Source organism: Orcinus orca, chromosome 4 (assembly GCF_937001465.1).
Source record: "Orcinus orca chromosome 4, mOrcOrc1.1, whole genome shotgun sequence".
Classification (NCBI taxonomy): Eukaryota; Metazoa; Chordata; class Mammalia; order Artiodactyla; family Delphinidae; genus Orcinus; species Orcinus orca.
The window spans coordinates 89,445,914-89,462,098 of NC_064562.1; the positions used below are offsets into that span (position 1 = coordinate 89,445,914).

Genomic DNA, 16,185 nt, shown 5'->3' on the forward strand with positions numbered 1-16,185 from the left:
CAAGCAAGCAAACCAGCACGATCCCACCATTCTGCAGGTTTACTTAGGCTTGTTCGAGACCTGTGGGACCACGGTGTTTGAAAGCAGTTGTGTCCGTGTAGGAGATCGTGAGGTAGAGACAGACATACAGCTTTATACGGATTCACAGACCCAAGCCTTCGCCCTCGAGACAGATGATTTCTCAGGTTTTTGTCCATTCCTCTCGTTATTGTGTTCTTGAAACTTTCCTTTTTGTCTTATCTGAGATTGGCCTCTTAAATTCAGGAATGAAATTTAGGTGGGAAAGAAAGAGGAGGATTAAAATTAGTTGGGTAGTGTTTCTATTAAATCTTGTAATGAGTTAACATTATGGAATACTGTTTTGTCTTCTTTCCCCCCGAGGCTGTAAAATATTGTCATTTCCAAGATAAAGGAAGATTCCTAGGCTGCTGTCTTCCTTTCTTCTGAATTCATATATCATCTCGCATTATTAACCCTTTGCGGCTCTGTTTTATGCCAGTGTGTGTGTTATGGGAAATTTTAAATAAAGCCAGCTGTGTTAAATATTCATAGAATTGATTTTCACTTGTTTAAAGTCTTTGGTGACTTATCTTCAGGGAGTGTTAATACGGCAGTAATTCTGCATTACATTTCTTGCACCAACATTTAATTGATACTGTATTTCACGAGGATTATTGCAGGTTTATTGCTGTAGTATTTAGAGTTGTGGTTCTGTGCTAGTAATTCAGAGGAATCGGATTCCTTAATAGGTTGTTTCCGTTTTAATTGTGTGTGCTTTTGAGCTGACAAGTTTGAGAAGGGCCGATAACTGTTTAAAAGACCTGATGTACAAAAACCATTTTGGTGGAGTAGACCTGAAGATACTTGGCTTGTGGATGTCGTTGTGTGAGTCTTTTTTTTTTTTTAAATGATGGTACATAAATTTAATCTGTATTCCTTTTTAAAATGATATGAAAATTGATAAAATCTGTATTTTTTGGTGGATATTGGTGGCTGCTTTACTTCTTAATTAAGGTACCTGGGATGTCTCAGACTGTGAACAGCAGCAATTGTATTGCTTTTTAAAGCAGACTGATTTACATTGTTATTCTCTTCTAGAAACTGCAGTAGTTTTTCAAACCACTAGGACACCAGTATTCCAACTGTGCAGTTCTCATTGGAACCTCACGCAGTAGGACAGTTAGTAGGTGCTCACTATTCTATTGAAAGAACAAATAAATGTCTGTACAATGAAAGACATTTTGTTGAGTAAATACACAGATGTCCATGCACTAGAAATGGCACATATATGACACAGTAGTGGGCCCTGAAGGAAGGAGGAAGGTTTGCCCATCAATCACAGTCCTTAATAAATCCTGGCTGAATGAATGAAAAGCAGGAAAAGAGGTCAGAGGCAGTTCTAGGTGAGTAGAAGGAAAGAGTGAAAACCACAGAGGCTGGAAAGTGTGAGGCCAGGCCGAGGCTTTAGTATGTTTTATTGGATTTAACTCGGGCAGGAGAAGATTCTGGAAGGAACTCCAGACTAGGGGTTGGCACTTTGGTTCTTTGCTACTGAATGTGACCTTGGGTGGCTCTGAATTTGGGGCCTCTGCCTTCCCTAAAGGCTTACTGTGAGGCTCAGATGAGAAAATTTATATGAGTGTTTTGCAAGCCACGAAGGGTCATACCTACGAGGTGTTGCTGTGAGCCTTGATGAATGCTGAGGGTCATTCATTCATCCATCAAATACTTACCGCCACCTGCAGCAGGCCATGCCTTATGATAGACAGTGGTGGGTAAAATGCAGGCCATACTTCCTGGGTTTTCGTTCTAGTGGTGAGAAAGGTATTAACCAAACAATCAAGTATGTAATTACAAACTGTGGTAAATACTGTGAAGTACAGTGTGCTAGTGGCTCATTTAGTCTGGTTCTGGGGTCTGAGGGTTACCCTGTACTGTATGGAGTCGTTAAGGTTCTTGCAGGGAGTGACTTAAACCCAGCATTGCTTTGGGAAGTTTCCTCTAGTGGATAGGATGGATTGACGAAGGATTGGAGCCTGGGAAAACACTTAAATGAAGCTACTGTTATAGATATCATACATCTGTCATAGGACATATATGTGTCATATTTTGGAATTATTTTAATGTTTTAAATGTTTAGTGTTGATATTTTCATGTGCAGTTTTCTAGGGTCTTGATGTTGTTTGGTTTTCATTTGGTATATTAGGGAACATCTGTGTTTAGTTAAACATGAAGTTACCATAAAATATTAGTGAACACGTATAGGTTCTTGTGTGTGCCAGAGACACTGTCCTTAATGCTTTATATATATTGACTCGTATTAACTCTCAACAACCATGTGAGGTGCTGAGACCATGCTATCCTCATTTTGCAGATGAGGAAACTGAACCTTGCTCAGGGATATACAGCTGGTAAGTGGGACTTGGACCCAGGCCATCTAGTTCCGATTATACATTCTTAATTACTTCGTTATCACCTTTTCACTTAAAAAGAAAGAATTAATTTAACGTTCTGTAAGAGAAGATAAAGATGCCAGTAAAGCAATCTTTACATAAACACTGTGAATCCCTTGTCTCAATATATTTCCTTTGTGTTTTTTAAAAATAAATTTTTGCCAATTACAAAATAAGGAAGAAAACCTTTTTTTTTTTTTTTCCCCCGGTACACGGGCCTCTCACTGTTGTGGCCTCTCCCGTTGCGGAGCACAGGCTCTGGACGCGCAGGCTCAGCAGCCATGGCTCACAGGCCCAGCCGCTCCGTGGCATGTGGGATCTTTCCGGACCGGGGCACGAACCCGTGTCCCCTGCATCGGCAGGCGGACTCTCAACCACTGTGCCACCAGGGAAGCCCAGAAAACCTATTTTAATGCAAAAAAAAATTTTTAAGTTATATTGTGGTTTTATCATTTTGCCAGGAGGAATTATAAAAATTTGGTAGTCCTTGACATTGCTTTGTAGGCTGCATGTCTCCCCATTTTTTCCTTTGTTTCATAACCAGCATAACTATCAGCCAAGTGGGTGAGTGTCCAGATCTGTCACTGTAGTAGATTTTATGTTTGCTTCTTGCCTTCCATTGCCCATAAGAGCTTCAGTCCATTTCAGTTATATGTTTAGTTTCAGGGCAATAGAATCTTAGAGTGGGTAGCGCCTGTGGTGTGTGTACATCAGCTGACTCCCAGAGATCACAGATGGGGACCCGAGAATTAAAGCAAACACGGTCATGGTGCTAATTATCGGAAGAGCCACAGTTGGAGGGCAGGACCCGGGACATCGGCCCAGTGTCCCTCCAACAGCATGGTTTAGGCTTTGCACGTGGAGGGTAGCGGCATATGCCACCCCAAAAAATGACTGTAGGAGTTTAGGATGTGCCACCTCTGAATATGCCACTTTGATGTATTGATTATTCTGAACTGTGGGCGCTTGAAAAAAACAATAGATGAAAGGGAGAGGCTTTGACCCAACTCCCCTTATCTGCCTGAAAACAGATCCTCGAAAAGGAACTTAGTTGTCATAGATCCTCACTCCAGGAGCTTCATCAACCAGGGAGGACTGACTCTTATCGCAGGAGAGGAGCCTAGGTGTCGACACCACCCCCAGACAGACTTTGTCACAAACTATCATACGTCCTGCCTAATCTTCTAAGGGCCCGTTCATCTTTCCAGAAAATCATTTACTTTCCGCTAAGAGGCCAGCTTCCCCCTCCCCTTTCCCTACTAGGATGGTGTTTAAGTCTGAATTCTAAGGCACCTCCTTGAGTTATTCATTTTCCTCTGGGTATCTTCCATGTATACAAAGTATACATGTTAATAAGTTTCTGTTTGTTTTTCTCTTGTTAATCTGTCTTTTATTACAAGGGTTTCAGCTAAGAACTCAGGAGTGTGGAGGGAAAATTATTTTTCCTCCCCTACAGGGTTCTATGTCCCCCCCTTTTTTTTTTGCATATTGTTTCCGTTCTATTTCATATGCGTAGTATAATTGACAATGAAATTTTGTATTAATTCAGCCAAGTCCCAGTGCTTTGAAGTGGGGGTAGGACTATTAGCTCAAAATGAGTTTTTGTTCAAATCATTTCAATTTGAGTATTAATACAATCTTAAAATTTTTTCCCTATAATTTTAGTTTTTTCAACCCAATAATGCTAAATGAGACTTCCTATGTTAATTTCCCTCGTCACTATTGTACTTTTCATTTGTTTTGCTTGTTTTTCCTAAGGCTAAATTAAAACTTTAATCCTGAGCTGTGGGCCAACGTGGATAAGCTATAAAAAAGTCTGAGTTCAGAATTAAACTAAACCTATGGCATTGGTTTAGTTTGGTTTATGGTTCAAAACAGCTTTCTATATTGATAGTAAGAGAAAATGTTTTGCAGTATCTCATGAAGGACTTTTTATATATTACTTTTTGATTCTGCGCTAGTTTCTTGACCTTTGAAAGAAAGTCCCCTGAGGGCTCTGCGTTTATTTGGTTAATGCTGTTAACTGCTAAAAAGCATAGTCTCTGTAGGAATTGGGTGTGGGTATAATGTTACTAAAAAGAGACATATGCTGTGCAGTTTCACAAATTGTTACATTTTCTTCATGTGGTTACAACCTCTTTTTGGAGTCCTTATACTTTTTGTGATTGGTGTATCTTTCCTGTACATTGTATTTTGTCCCCGTTTTATCATCTGCCAGTTATGTCTCAGTAATAGAGCCAGGAGGCCAGAATCTCTTGAATATTCTGTGCAGAATTTTGTGTTTACAGGATAAGTTCTCTTATCTGGGATTATCATGACCAGCAGCTGCTCAGTTGAAGTGGAGAAGTGTAAAAAAAAAAAAAAAAAAGCTACATTTATATCTTAAGCATTTTATTTTAAATTCAAACATATAAATGTACATCTGTTTGCTGATTTCTGAGGTAGGACCTGGTAAGTGGTTTCCATGTTGTTTTTTGCACTTAAACCATAACCTGTGACGTCTGGTCCACCTGGTTTTCGGTTTGGCTTGCTTTAAAGTGTTATTGGAACTTCAGAATATTTGTGAACTACGAATGTAGAATCCTTCCAGATTTTTCTGATTTGCCTCCCCATCCTTTGCCACTTCTTCATGCCTAATATAACAGCAGTTATTTTAGTGTTACTCTTTTATTGTGTTATTCCACAGTATTCAGATGTTCAACTTCGTTTTCATAGAAACATTTTTTCTGAACTCATATTTTATGTATTTATATACAATTTATTATGTGTTTGGGTACAATTAAATTAAATTATAAGAACAACTGGCATAAATAGAAGTAAACACATCTGACCCTAGAGGAGGATACAGCTTTGCTGGTGGGAGCACATCACTGCTTCTTAACCTATATATGGTGAAGGTCTAGTCTTTTTATTTTCTATCTGTCATGGACCTATACTATTATTAACAAAAAAGGAAAGAAATAAAAAAGACATATGATATGCAAGCCTTAATTCTTTTTAACATTTTAGAAACAACAAATAAAATTACATCTCAGTAAGTACAAGCACAACAAATATTGTGGGAAAAAATTACAAAATCTGTACATGTTCTTCAGAAGCATGTGTGTAGGCAATTCACATAAAGAATCACTATTACTCTTGTTAATTTGTTAATCCAGTTATAACTAAACAAAATTTGTGAGTAAAATGATGATGCTCCACATTAAATACCCTATGTATACTTCTAACAAACTCTGTGTATATCAGTGCTTAAGATTTTTAGTGTCAGAAATGAACTTCTTTCTTGTTTATCTACTCTAGGCTGGGTTAGTGATAGTTTATCTTGGGGTTAATGAATAACGTATATCTAAATTGGTTGTGGGTTTGTTTTAATAACACCCATGGTAGCGGAACTGGCCTTGTAGAGGATGTTGATGAAGATGAAAAAAGGCAAAGCAGTTTCAGCAAGCTGAAGATCTTCATTTTTCACTTTTCTTCCAAATGAAGCAAGCAATGTTCTAGCGTCGAAATTCACCTTCAGTTCTTCCTCAGTAGCCAGTTCCAACTTGTCCTTTAAACTTATGGTCAAATTTAAATGATCTTTTGATGAAAAAAATGGATGTGGATTTTAATACATTTATATTAAAATGTATTAACAAAGTAACCTTAAACCGTTCCTCGTGGTCACATGGTTCTACAGCACTTGACTAGTAGGCAGCTGGTGCCTCATGCAGCTCACCTCACAAGGTCAGCACCGCCAGAACTGGTCACTGAGATGAGTTCACTATTCATGCACTTGGATGTGGCAACTGTGTGTAATGACTACCCACGTTTGTACATGCTCACTCTCCATTTCCTGGGCAGCTGGTGACAAATAGTTTGCAGACTGGCATCCATCTCTGGACCACACCTTGAGAAGCCCTGGGCTCAGGTAGCACCTCTTACTGGCTGTGAGCTGCTGGTGTGCTGAAACATCAGTTGTTATGCTCTACAGAGGCAGTGGGATGTGCTAATTAATCTGGCAAGTCGGTTAAAGGGGAGAACAGTTAAGAGAGCTGCTTTTGCTTTTGCATAAATGCCCCTGCCCCCCACCAAGGTTCTTAGCTTTCATGAGAGTCACAGTAGCAGATGTATGTGTGTGCATATTTGTACGTATTACGTGTCTGTTTATCCGATGGCTGTGAGGATAGGGATCATGCTGTCATCTGAAGGACTTCACGACATGCCTCCCAAAATGTGCCACTTTAGTATATTGATTGTTTTAAACTAAAGGCACTTGAAAAACAGCAAATGCAGTGCGCGGCTTTCTCTGAACTCCCCTTATCTACCTAAAGACAGACCCTCCAAAAGGAACTCAGTTGTCACAGATCCTCTCCCCAGGAGTTTCATCAACCGGGGAAGATTACCTCTTCACATACACCACACCCAGACAGACTTTATAACAAACTCTCATGTCTCCCATCTATTCTTCTAAGGGCCCATTCATCTTACCTAAAAATCATTTACTCTCCCCTGAGAGGCCAACAAACATCCCTCCCTTTCTTTCCCGTATCACGATGGTATATAAACTCTCAAATCTCACTGCTTTTTTTTGGGTACTCACTTTATTTTTCCTGTGATGTCCACATGTGTGTAATATTAAAAATGAATAAATTTGTAGACCTTTTCTCCTGTTAATCTGCCTGTTCTCAGTTTATTTTGTAGACATAGCTATCGAACCTAGGAGGGTAGAAGGAAAGTCTCCCCCCACCCCCATCTTTGTCCATCGTTGAATTACCCACTGGGCTTTGCATGCAGCTGCTAGATATTGCTGCATGTTTTATATATACATACATATATATATATCTGTATATATATATATATATACACACACACATATATATATATCTGGAAGTTCAGTGGAGACATTTTCTAGAGCCAAGTTCTTTAAAGTGTAGTTTTCTTCTAAGGAAACAGCACACTTGAATTCTCATTTCTCCTCTGGTTTCCTTTGCCTGAGTATATTGCCTGGGCCCAGGATAATTTAGCTGCTGTTACAGTGAAACATATCTTGAAAAAATGATCAGTTTGGGTGTTTCAATCCCCCACTTTTATCTTTTCACTAACTTAACAATTGTGAATTATTTTAAATCCTCCTATGAACAAGGACTGCTCAGGATAGCTGTGATTTATCCTACTTTCATGAGTTCATAGTTGAGGTAGGAGCAGGTTTTTCAAGCAAATGAAGTTTTGGCCATAGTTAAAACTCATTTTCATGAAAGTTATTAGAGGGGTCTTTGTTGTTTGATAAAGGAGCAAATGCCCTTATTGTAATAACCAGGTGTTTGAAAGAGAAGGCAACAATAAAGGCTACAGAGGGAAGTGAAAACATACTGATGATGAGTATAGATTTATCTCAGAGTAAAAAAAGTGTAGTGTGTTAATTTTAGAAGCATTTTCTTTCTTGATGTTATACCTTGCAGTTTGAAGTTTTTCAATATCCTAAAAATAAGCTGACGTGACAGTCAAAAAATATCATTGAAAAAATGACAACTTGGCATCTTTTACTAGGCTTTTTTCTCCTCCAGCAGGTGAAAGAAAAAGCAGTTGTAAATTTCAAGCATATTTAGAGCAAAGGCATCATGACGTAATTCTTTTTTTTTTTTTTTAATAAATTTATTTACTTATTTTTGGCTGTGCTGGGTCTTTGTTGCTGCACACGGGCTTTCTCTAGTTGCGGCGAGCGGGGGCTACTCTTCGTTGCGGTGCACGGGCTTCTCATTGCCATGGCTTCTCTTGTTGCCGAGTGTGGGCTCTAGGCACGTGGGCTTCAGTCGTTGCAGCACACGGGCTCAGTAGTTGTGGCTCATGGGCTCTAGAGCACAGGCTCAGTAGTTGTGGCTCACGGGCTTAGTTGCTCCGTGGCATGTGGGATCTTCCTGGACCAGGACTCGAACCCATGTCCCCTGCATTGGCAGGCGGATTCTTAACCACTGCACCACCAGGGAAGTCCCCGTAATTCTAATAGCTATCACATAGTGAGTGCTTACCGTATCCATGTGCTTGACATACTATGCTTCATTTAAACCTTGAAAGAAGCCGAGGACTTGGGCAGGATCATCCACCCCTGTGTCTGAAGTGCAAAATGCTGTGCTAGACATTGGGATGTGGTGGTTTGCAAATCAGACTTAGTCCCTGCCCTCTGGTTGCTCCTAATCTAATCGGGAGACCAAGAGCCTTTATGTAATTAGAAGTAGTGGTAGGTTCTATGAAGAGAAATTGTAGGGTGCTATGAGAACACCACCAAACAGAGGGCGCTCATTAATTCTCAAGGTTGGTCAGTGAAAGCTTTGCTGATTAAGTGATATTTAAGCTGAAACCTGAATGATATTGATGAGTGGAAGTTAGCTAGGCTAAAGTTGTGTGTGTGTGTGTGTGTGTGTGTGTGTGTGTGTATGTGTGTATGTCGGGGTAGAGAGGTGGGAAGACATTCTAGACAAAGAGCACAGTTTGCGCTGAGTCTTTGGAGTGAAGATCAAGGCTGACTCAGGGACTGGAGGGTGCAAGGGGGAGGGACCCTGATGAAGTGTGGGGTAGTGGGAAGGGCCCAGGACACCAGACTACTACCCAGATTTTGGTTTCTATTTCTAATGCAACGGAAAACTATCTAAGAGTTTTAGGTTGAGGAAGGACATGGATAGGATTACCTTTCATAAGGATCGTTCTAGGCCACTGTGGATATAGGTCCTAAGGGAGCCATATAAAAAGGTTATTCAGTTGAAACCAACAGGCTGCTAAACCTTTGCTGAGTTGTGTATGAGTTTGGCTCTTGGCCCTTGGCTATTTTGTCCTCCATAATCCTTTATTCAGCAAGATTCAAAGCTGGCTGCTGACATCTCCTGCTTTACAAGATGCCTGTACCTTGAGTACATTCTTTTTGTTGGGAGCTGCCTGTTAATCTTTGCAAGAAAGTGTGGACAGTAATGATCTTTGGGTGTTACAGGCTTGCAGAATGGTTGTTGAGCAGGGCCCACGGCAAGTAGCTCTTTATCGCCGTAGTTTGGGGTCTGGCTCTCAGCTTTAATAACCTGGAGAATCAGTTCTTTTCTCAGCACACCTGTAAGGTGATTGGACTCTGGGCACTGGGCTTTTGTTAACTCAAATCATAAGAGATTCATGTAAACTAAAATATCAGGTGGTTAATGTTACAGACTAGAGCCAGAAAGAGGTCTGGACATGAGTTCTGGAGGGAAACCTACCCGGGAAGCCAAATGAGAGTGACATCATGCATCGGTTAGATCTCGATAAGGGCCATCTCTGCAGAGGAGACGAGACCCCTTAGTCCATTGGACATTAATGGACATTGTACAGGTTTTTGCTGCTTTTGGTTTCTTTTTCGTTGGTTCATACACTTCCTTGTCTATTTAAAATTTTTTAGTGTTTTAAACTTTTTATTCTGAAATAATTTTAGGCTTTCCAAAAAATAGCAAAATACAAAGAATTCCTTTACATTCTTCATTAAGATTTTCTTAATGTAAGGGTCTTATATAATCACTGTACAGTGATCAAAAATCAGGGACTAAACATTGATTTAATATTATTATCCAGGGACCTTATATAAATTTTGCCAGTTAATGTCCCATTATTGTTCTTTTTGGTCTAGGATCCAATCCAGGATTCATGTTACATTCAGTTGTCATAGTGCCTTAGTCGTCTTAATATGGAGCAATGCCTCACCTTTCTTTGTCTTTCATAACCTTGACCCTCTGGAGAGTAGTGCCCAGTTATTTTGTAGAATGCCCCCCCTCATTTTGGGTTTGTTGGCTGTTTCTTCATGATTGAGTGAAGGTTATGCATTTTTGTAAGGAATATTGTGGAAGTGATCTTGTGTGCTTCTCAGGGCCTCATATCATTCCTCGGTTTTTAACTATAAAGTAATTTATTTGTTCTTCCTTCCAAATGGATATGATAGTATTAAGTAGGCTCAAGCTTCTCAAACTTCAGATAATGTGGACCTCTGAGACTATGTCTGGGGGCACGCATTGCGGCTTGACAAACACTAACAAGAGTTAAATGCTGTCATTTTGAGTGATCTTGGTACCAGCATGCTTATAAATGCAGTTGTAGGAATTGAGATTACTTGACTGTAAGAAGGTTGGCATGTGAATGGCCTAAAGTATGCTTATATTATTATGTATTAATTTTTAAAAACATCAAAAAAAAAAGAAAAAACAAATAGAAAGTTTCTAGATCTCAGACTCCTGGGGAAAATGTCCCTGGACCCCCCCGTGAGGGAAGCTTTGGAGGAGGCTATGACTCCTTGCTAACTGCCTCATTTACCAGATCTTGTTAAGGGTTTTAGGAGTTCCCTGGGCTTGAACTGATTATTCAGGGTGGGTACCTCCCCCCTCCCCCCATAACCTACTCACCTCACCTATTATACATGGGCTTCTAACTTAAGAGTAACCTCATTCTGTTTTAGGGTTGTTTTAGATTCATAAAAGAAATAAAACTAGTCAACATTTTTCTTAACAAAGTTCATTCTTTCCTAATTCCTTCCATTTCTAGTTTTATCTTGAAAACCTACAGTAATATTTTCTTTTCCTTTTTTTTCTCTATTCATTTTTGACTTTTCACCCTGGTAAAATACTATTAAAATAAATCAGCTACATTTTAGCATAAATATAGTGAAAGCCAGCAGTTGCAATGATTGCAGCTTGAAAAATGTTAGATGGAGACACTTTAGAAGAAAGATTTCACTGTATCACAGGCTGCTGCTTTGAAATAACTCATGTTTCTCTCCCACCTCTAAACTGTCATTTTTCCAATTCTCCTTTTTTGGAAGCTTCAGTATTCAAAGGTTTGACAACAATTTAGGAAAATGAAATCACTCCCCACTGTGTGTGACATTTGCTTGAAGATAATTCATTTGGCTCAAAATTGACAGTTGCTGAAATGAGTGAAACAATGAAATGTTTGCACGAGTTCATTTTTTAAAGGAAGGAAATCCATCAAGGTGGCCATTTAATTGCAGGGCTCTGAAAGCCTTTATCTGAATATATATCTTTGCTTGGATATTTTCTTCTTCAGTTTCATGTAGAGTTTTATGTAATGATTGGAATTCTTGGTACCTTTGCCTGTGCTGTATCTTACCTCCATCTTTGTCCATTCTTCCACCTTACTTTGGGTTGGTAATCAGTTTCCAGTATCAGGTAGGATAGATGCTATTGTAAATGGCAGAAAATTCAACTCAAATAGGCTTAAGCAGTAGAGTATCTGTTGGCTCAGTGAACTAAACAGTAGAGATGACATATCGGGTTTACGTATGGTTTGAACAAGGCTGTGGCTTCATTGCTCAGATCTTTAGGCCAGTGCTTCTCAAGCTATCTGAGGAAAGGAATTTTTTTTTTTTTTGGAAAGGAATATTTTAAGAAAAAATTCTAAACCAGTGCAGGTCAGTACTTTTATAAAATACAATACAAACACATGTGAATTACTAGAAAAATGAAATTTAAAAAGACAAATATATCCCATATATATATATTTTTAATTAATTAATTAATTAATTAATTTATGTCTGTGTTGGCTCTTCGTTTCTGTGCGAGGCCTTTCTCTCGTTGCGGCAAGCGGGGGCCACTCTTCGTCGCGGTGCACCGGCCTCTCACTATCGCGGCCTCTCTTGTTGCGGAGCACAGGCTCCAGACGCGCAGGCTCAGTAGTTGTGCCTCACGGGGCTGGTTGCCCTGCAGCATCTGGGATCTTCCCAGACCAGGACTCGAACCTGTGTCCCCTGCATTGGCAGGCAGATTCTGAACCACTGCGCCACCAGGGAAGCCCTATCCCATATTTTTAAAGTTAAATTCAACAGATGTAAAACTTTTCTGCCAAGTTGCTGTAAATGTTTCTACACATGCTTATTTCTGTCCTGACCTTGTAATAGACTGTTACAGGCTATTAGAAGCCCTGCTTTGGGACTGGCCTTTCCTGCCAGCTTTTGCAGTGTGTTTTTTTCGGGGTGGTAAAATGGCTGCTAGTAGCTTCCAGAATGATGTGTATCCTTGTTCACATCTAGGGAAAGAGTTTTCCTAACTGTTGTTCAAAAGTGTTGAGGTTCATACCGATTATATCAATTCAGAGCCCTTCCCTGTGATCAGGGGAATGCCATTGGCTCCTTGTTCCTGTTATTTGTCCATTCTTGAACCACTGACTGTTAGAAGGAAGATAGGAGCATAGGGATGGGGGTGGGCAGTCTCACTTAAACCGTATGTTTGTCATTCAATGCTGGGGAGGCACCTGCAAGACTGACTACTATTTGGTATTAATAAAGACACCAATAGCCACCATTTGTATTTATGTTCAGCACGTGGTGTAACAAAAAGTTAATATTTCGTCTTTGTCCCAGGTTGCTGGCACAGAGCTCCTAGAACCGTTGGAATCCCTGAGTGGTCAGAATGTCTTTTGTATGCTAATGAGATGACTTCTGGCTAAGGGATGGAAGGACACTGCTAGGTAGCTTCAGGATGAGGGCTGGGCACCAGAAACACCAAGCCTCATTGATTAGATGGCTGAACTTCAGCCCCTCCCTGAACTCGGCGGGGGGGGGTTTGGGGGAGAAGAGAGGGACCAGAGATTAAGTTCAGTCACCAAGTGCCAGTGATTTAATCAGTCATGTTTAGGCAATGAAACCTACGTAAAACCCCCAGATGACTGGGTTGGTGAACACATTGTGGTGCCTGGAGGGTGGCGCACCCAGAGAGGGCATGGAAACTCTGTGTACCCCCTCCCCTGAGACCTTGCCCTGTGCGACTCTTCCATTTGGCTGTTCCTGAGTTGTGTCCTATGTGATAAACTACTGAATGTAAGTAAAGTGTTATCCTGAGTTCTGTGAGCTGTTCTCGTGAACCTGAGGGGGTAGGTGTTGTGGGCTAAGTCAGATAGAAATACAAGGGACCTGGGAACTGGGTGCTCGTCACTGGCATCTGAAATGAGGACAGGCTTGCAGGAGTGAGCCCTTAAACTTGGGGGTCTGATGCTCCCTCTGGGTAGTTGGTGTCGAAATTGAATTGTAGGATGCCCAGTTGGCATTGGAGGATCAGAGAATCAGAGATAGTTCTGCAGCATTCCCGAGAGACAGGTGCTAATGTGACCCGAGCGTACAGTGAGGAAATAGACAAGCGATTTACGAGTGATACACAGCTAAAACTCGCACACCTGAGGTTCTTTGGATTCCAAATCTCAAACTGCCTTCCTTTATGTGCATGTGTTGCAGACATCTCAAATGGTCAGTTGAAATACAAAATACTTGATTTTTTTTGTGGGGGAAGTATTCAAGATGTAATGGTTTAGGGAAGTGGTTTATTACTCCGATGGTGAAACTTTCTGAAAATGGGGCCGAAGGAAAAATATACCCACTTAAAATCCTTTGTAAAATAAAACTTAAAAAGAAAAATGAGAATCCAGAATTACGCCCAGAAGGTGGACATTATGTTAACCTTGATATATACTTAAACACCTGGATTTAATATAGTCCTCTAAAAAATAGGTATGCTTTAAGGGATCATTTAGGAACATTCCTAAGTGAAAGGAATCAACCTCAAAGTTATGACTTTCTGTTGGTTCTAAAAATATTTGGAGTTTACTCTTTGTGTTTACATTAAAGCTAGTGTGATACAGGATTTGAAATTCAGGGGATAAAATAGCTATTTTAGTTATTTAAAAGTTACCATGAGAAGTGATATTATTATTTCACTTTTTCAGGCAGTCTGTATAAAAAAAAAGGTTTTTTGGTTTGCTTTCTTTTTTTTTTTAACATCTTTATTGGAGTATAATTGCTTTACAATGGTGTGTTAGTTTCTGCTTTATAACCAAGTGAATCAGTTATACATATACATATGTTCCCATATCTCTTCCCTATTGCGTCTCGCTCCCTCCCACCCTCCCTTTCCCACCCCTCTAGGTGGTCACAAAGCACCGAGCTGATCTCCCTGTGCTATGCGGCTGCTTCCAACTGGGTATCTATTTTACATTTGGTATGTAAATGGTATGTCCATGCCATTCTCTCACTTTGTCACAGCTTACCCTTCCCCCTCCCCATATCCTCAAGTCCATTCTGTAGTAGGTCTGTGTCTTTTTCTTTTTTTTAAATAGTGTTTATTTATTTTTACTTGTTGACAGTTTGCTTTATTTATTTATTTATGGCTGTGTTGGGTCTTCGTTTCCATGCGAGGGCTTTCTCTAGTTGTGGCAAGGGGGGGCCACCCTTCATCGCGGTGAGCGGGCCTCTCACTATCGCGACCTCTCTTGTTGCGGAGCACAGGCTCCAGATGCGCAAGCTCAGTAATTGTGGCTCACGGGCCCAGTTGCTTCGTGGCATGTGGGATCCTCCTAGACCAGGGCTCGAACCCGTGTGCCATGCACTGGCAGGCAGATTCTCAACCACTGCGCCACCAGGGAAGCCCATAGGTCTGTGTCTTTATTCCCGTCTTACCCCTAGGTTCTTCATGACCTTTTTTTTTTTTTTTAGATTCCATATATATATGTTAGCATATGGTATTTGTTTTTCCCTTTCTGACTTACTTCACTCTGTATGAGAGACTCTAAGTCCATCCACCTCATTACAAATAACTTGATTTCATTTCCTTTTATGGCTGAGTAATATTCCATTGTATATATGTGCCACATCTTCTTTATCCATTCATCTGTCAGTAGACACTTAGGTTGCTTCCATGTCCTGGCTATTGTAAATAGAGCTGCAATGAACATTGTGGTACATGACTCTTCTTGAATTATGGTTTTCTCAGTGTATATGCCCAGTAGTGGGATTGTTGGGTCATATGGTAGTTCTATTTTTAGTTTTTTAAGGAACCTCCATACTGTTCTCCATAGTGGCTGTATCAATGTACATTCCCACCAACAATGCAAGAGTGTTCCCTTTTCTCCACACCCTCTCCAGCATTTATTGTTTCTAGATTTTTTGATGATGGCCATTCTGACCGGTGTGAGATGATATCTCATTGTAATTTTTTTTTTTTGTGGTACGCGGGCCTCTCACTGCCGTGTCCTCTCCTGTTGCGGAGCACAGGCTCCGGACGCGCAGGTTCAGCCGCCATGGCTCACGGGCCCAGCCGCTCCGCTGATGCAGGGGAACTCTCAACCACTGCACCACCAGGGAAGCCCTCATTGTAGTTTTGATTTGCATTTCTCTAATGATTAATGATGTTGAGCATTCTTTCATGTGTTTGTTGTCAATCTGTATATCTTCCTTGGAGAAATGTCTATTTAGGTCTTCTGCCCATTTTTGGATTGGGTTGTTTGTTTTTTTGTTATTGAGCTGCATGAGCTGCTTGTAAATTTTGGAGATTAATCCTTTGTCAGTTGCTTGATTTGCAAATATTTTCTCCCATTCTGAGGGTTGTCTTTTGGTCTTGTTTATGGTTTCCTTTGCTGTGCAAAAGCGTTTAAGTTTCATTAGGTCCCATTTGTTTATTTTTGTTTTTATTTCCATTTCTCTAGGAGGTGGGTCAAAAAGGATCTTGCTGTGATTTATGTCATAGAGTGTTCTGCCTATGTTTTCCCCTAAGAGATTGATAGTGTCTGGCGTTACATTTAGGTCTTTAATCCATTTTGAGTTTATTTTTGTGTATGGTGTTAGGGAGTGTTCTAATTTCATACTTTTACATGTACCTGTCCAGTTTTCCAAGCACCACTTATTGAAGACGCTTTTCTCCACTGTATATTCTTGCCTCCTTTATTAAAGATAAGGTGACCATATGTG

The 16,185-nt window shown here is 40.3% G+C and overlaps 1 protein-coding gene across 17 annotated transcripts in view; it reads left to right on the forward strand.

The window, feature by feature from the left end:
• APBB2 (amyloid beta precursor protein binding family B member 2) overlaps positions 1 to 16,185 on the forward strand; it is a 384,909-nt gene that overhangs the window by 30,921 nt on the left and 337,803 nt on the right. Inside the window, exon 1 of one of the 17 annotated variants that reach the window (XM_049709567.1) lies at positions 2,394 to 2,411. The exons of the other annotated variants lie outside the window; for them this stretch is intronic. The gene's annotated coding sequence lies outside the window, so the exon portion shown is untranslated. Of the gene's footprint in view, positions 1 to 2,393; positions 2,412 to 16,185 lie in introns of those variants that run through there. 17 annotated transcript variants of the gene reach the window in all.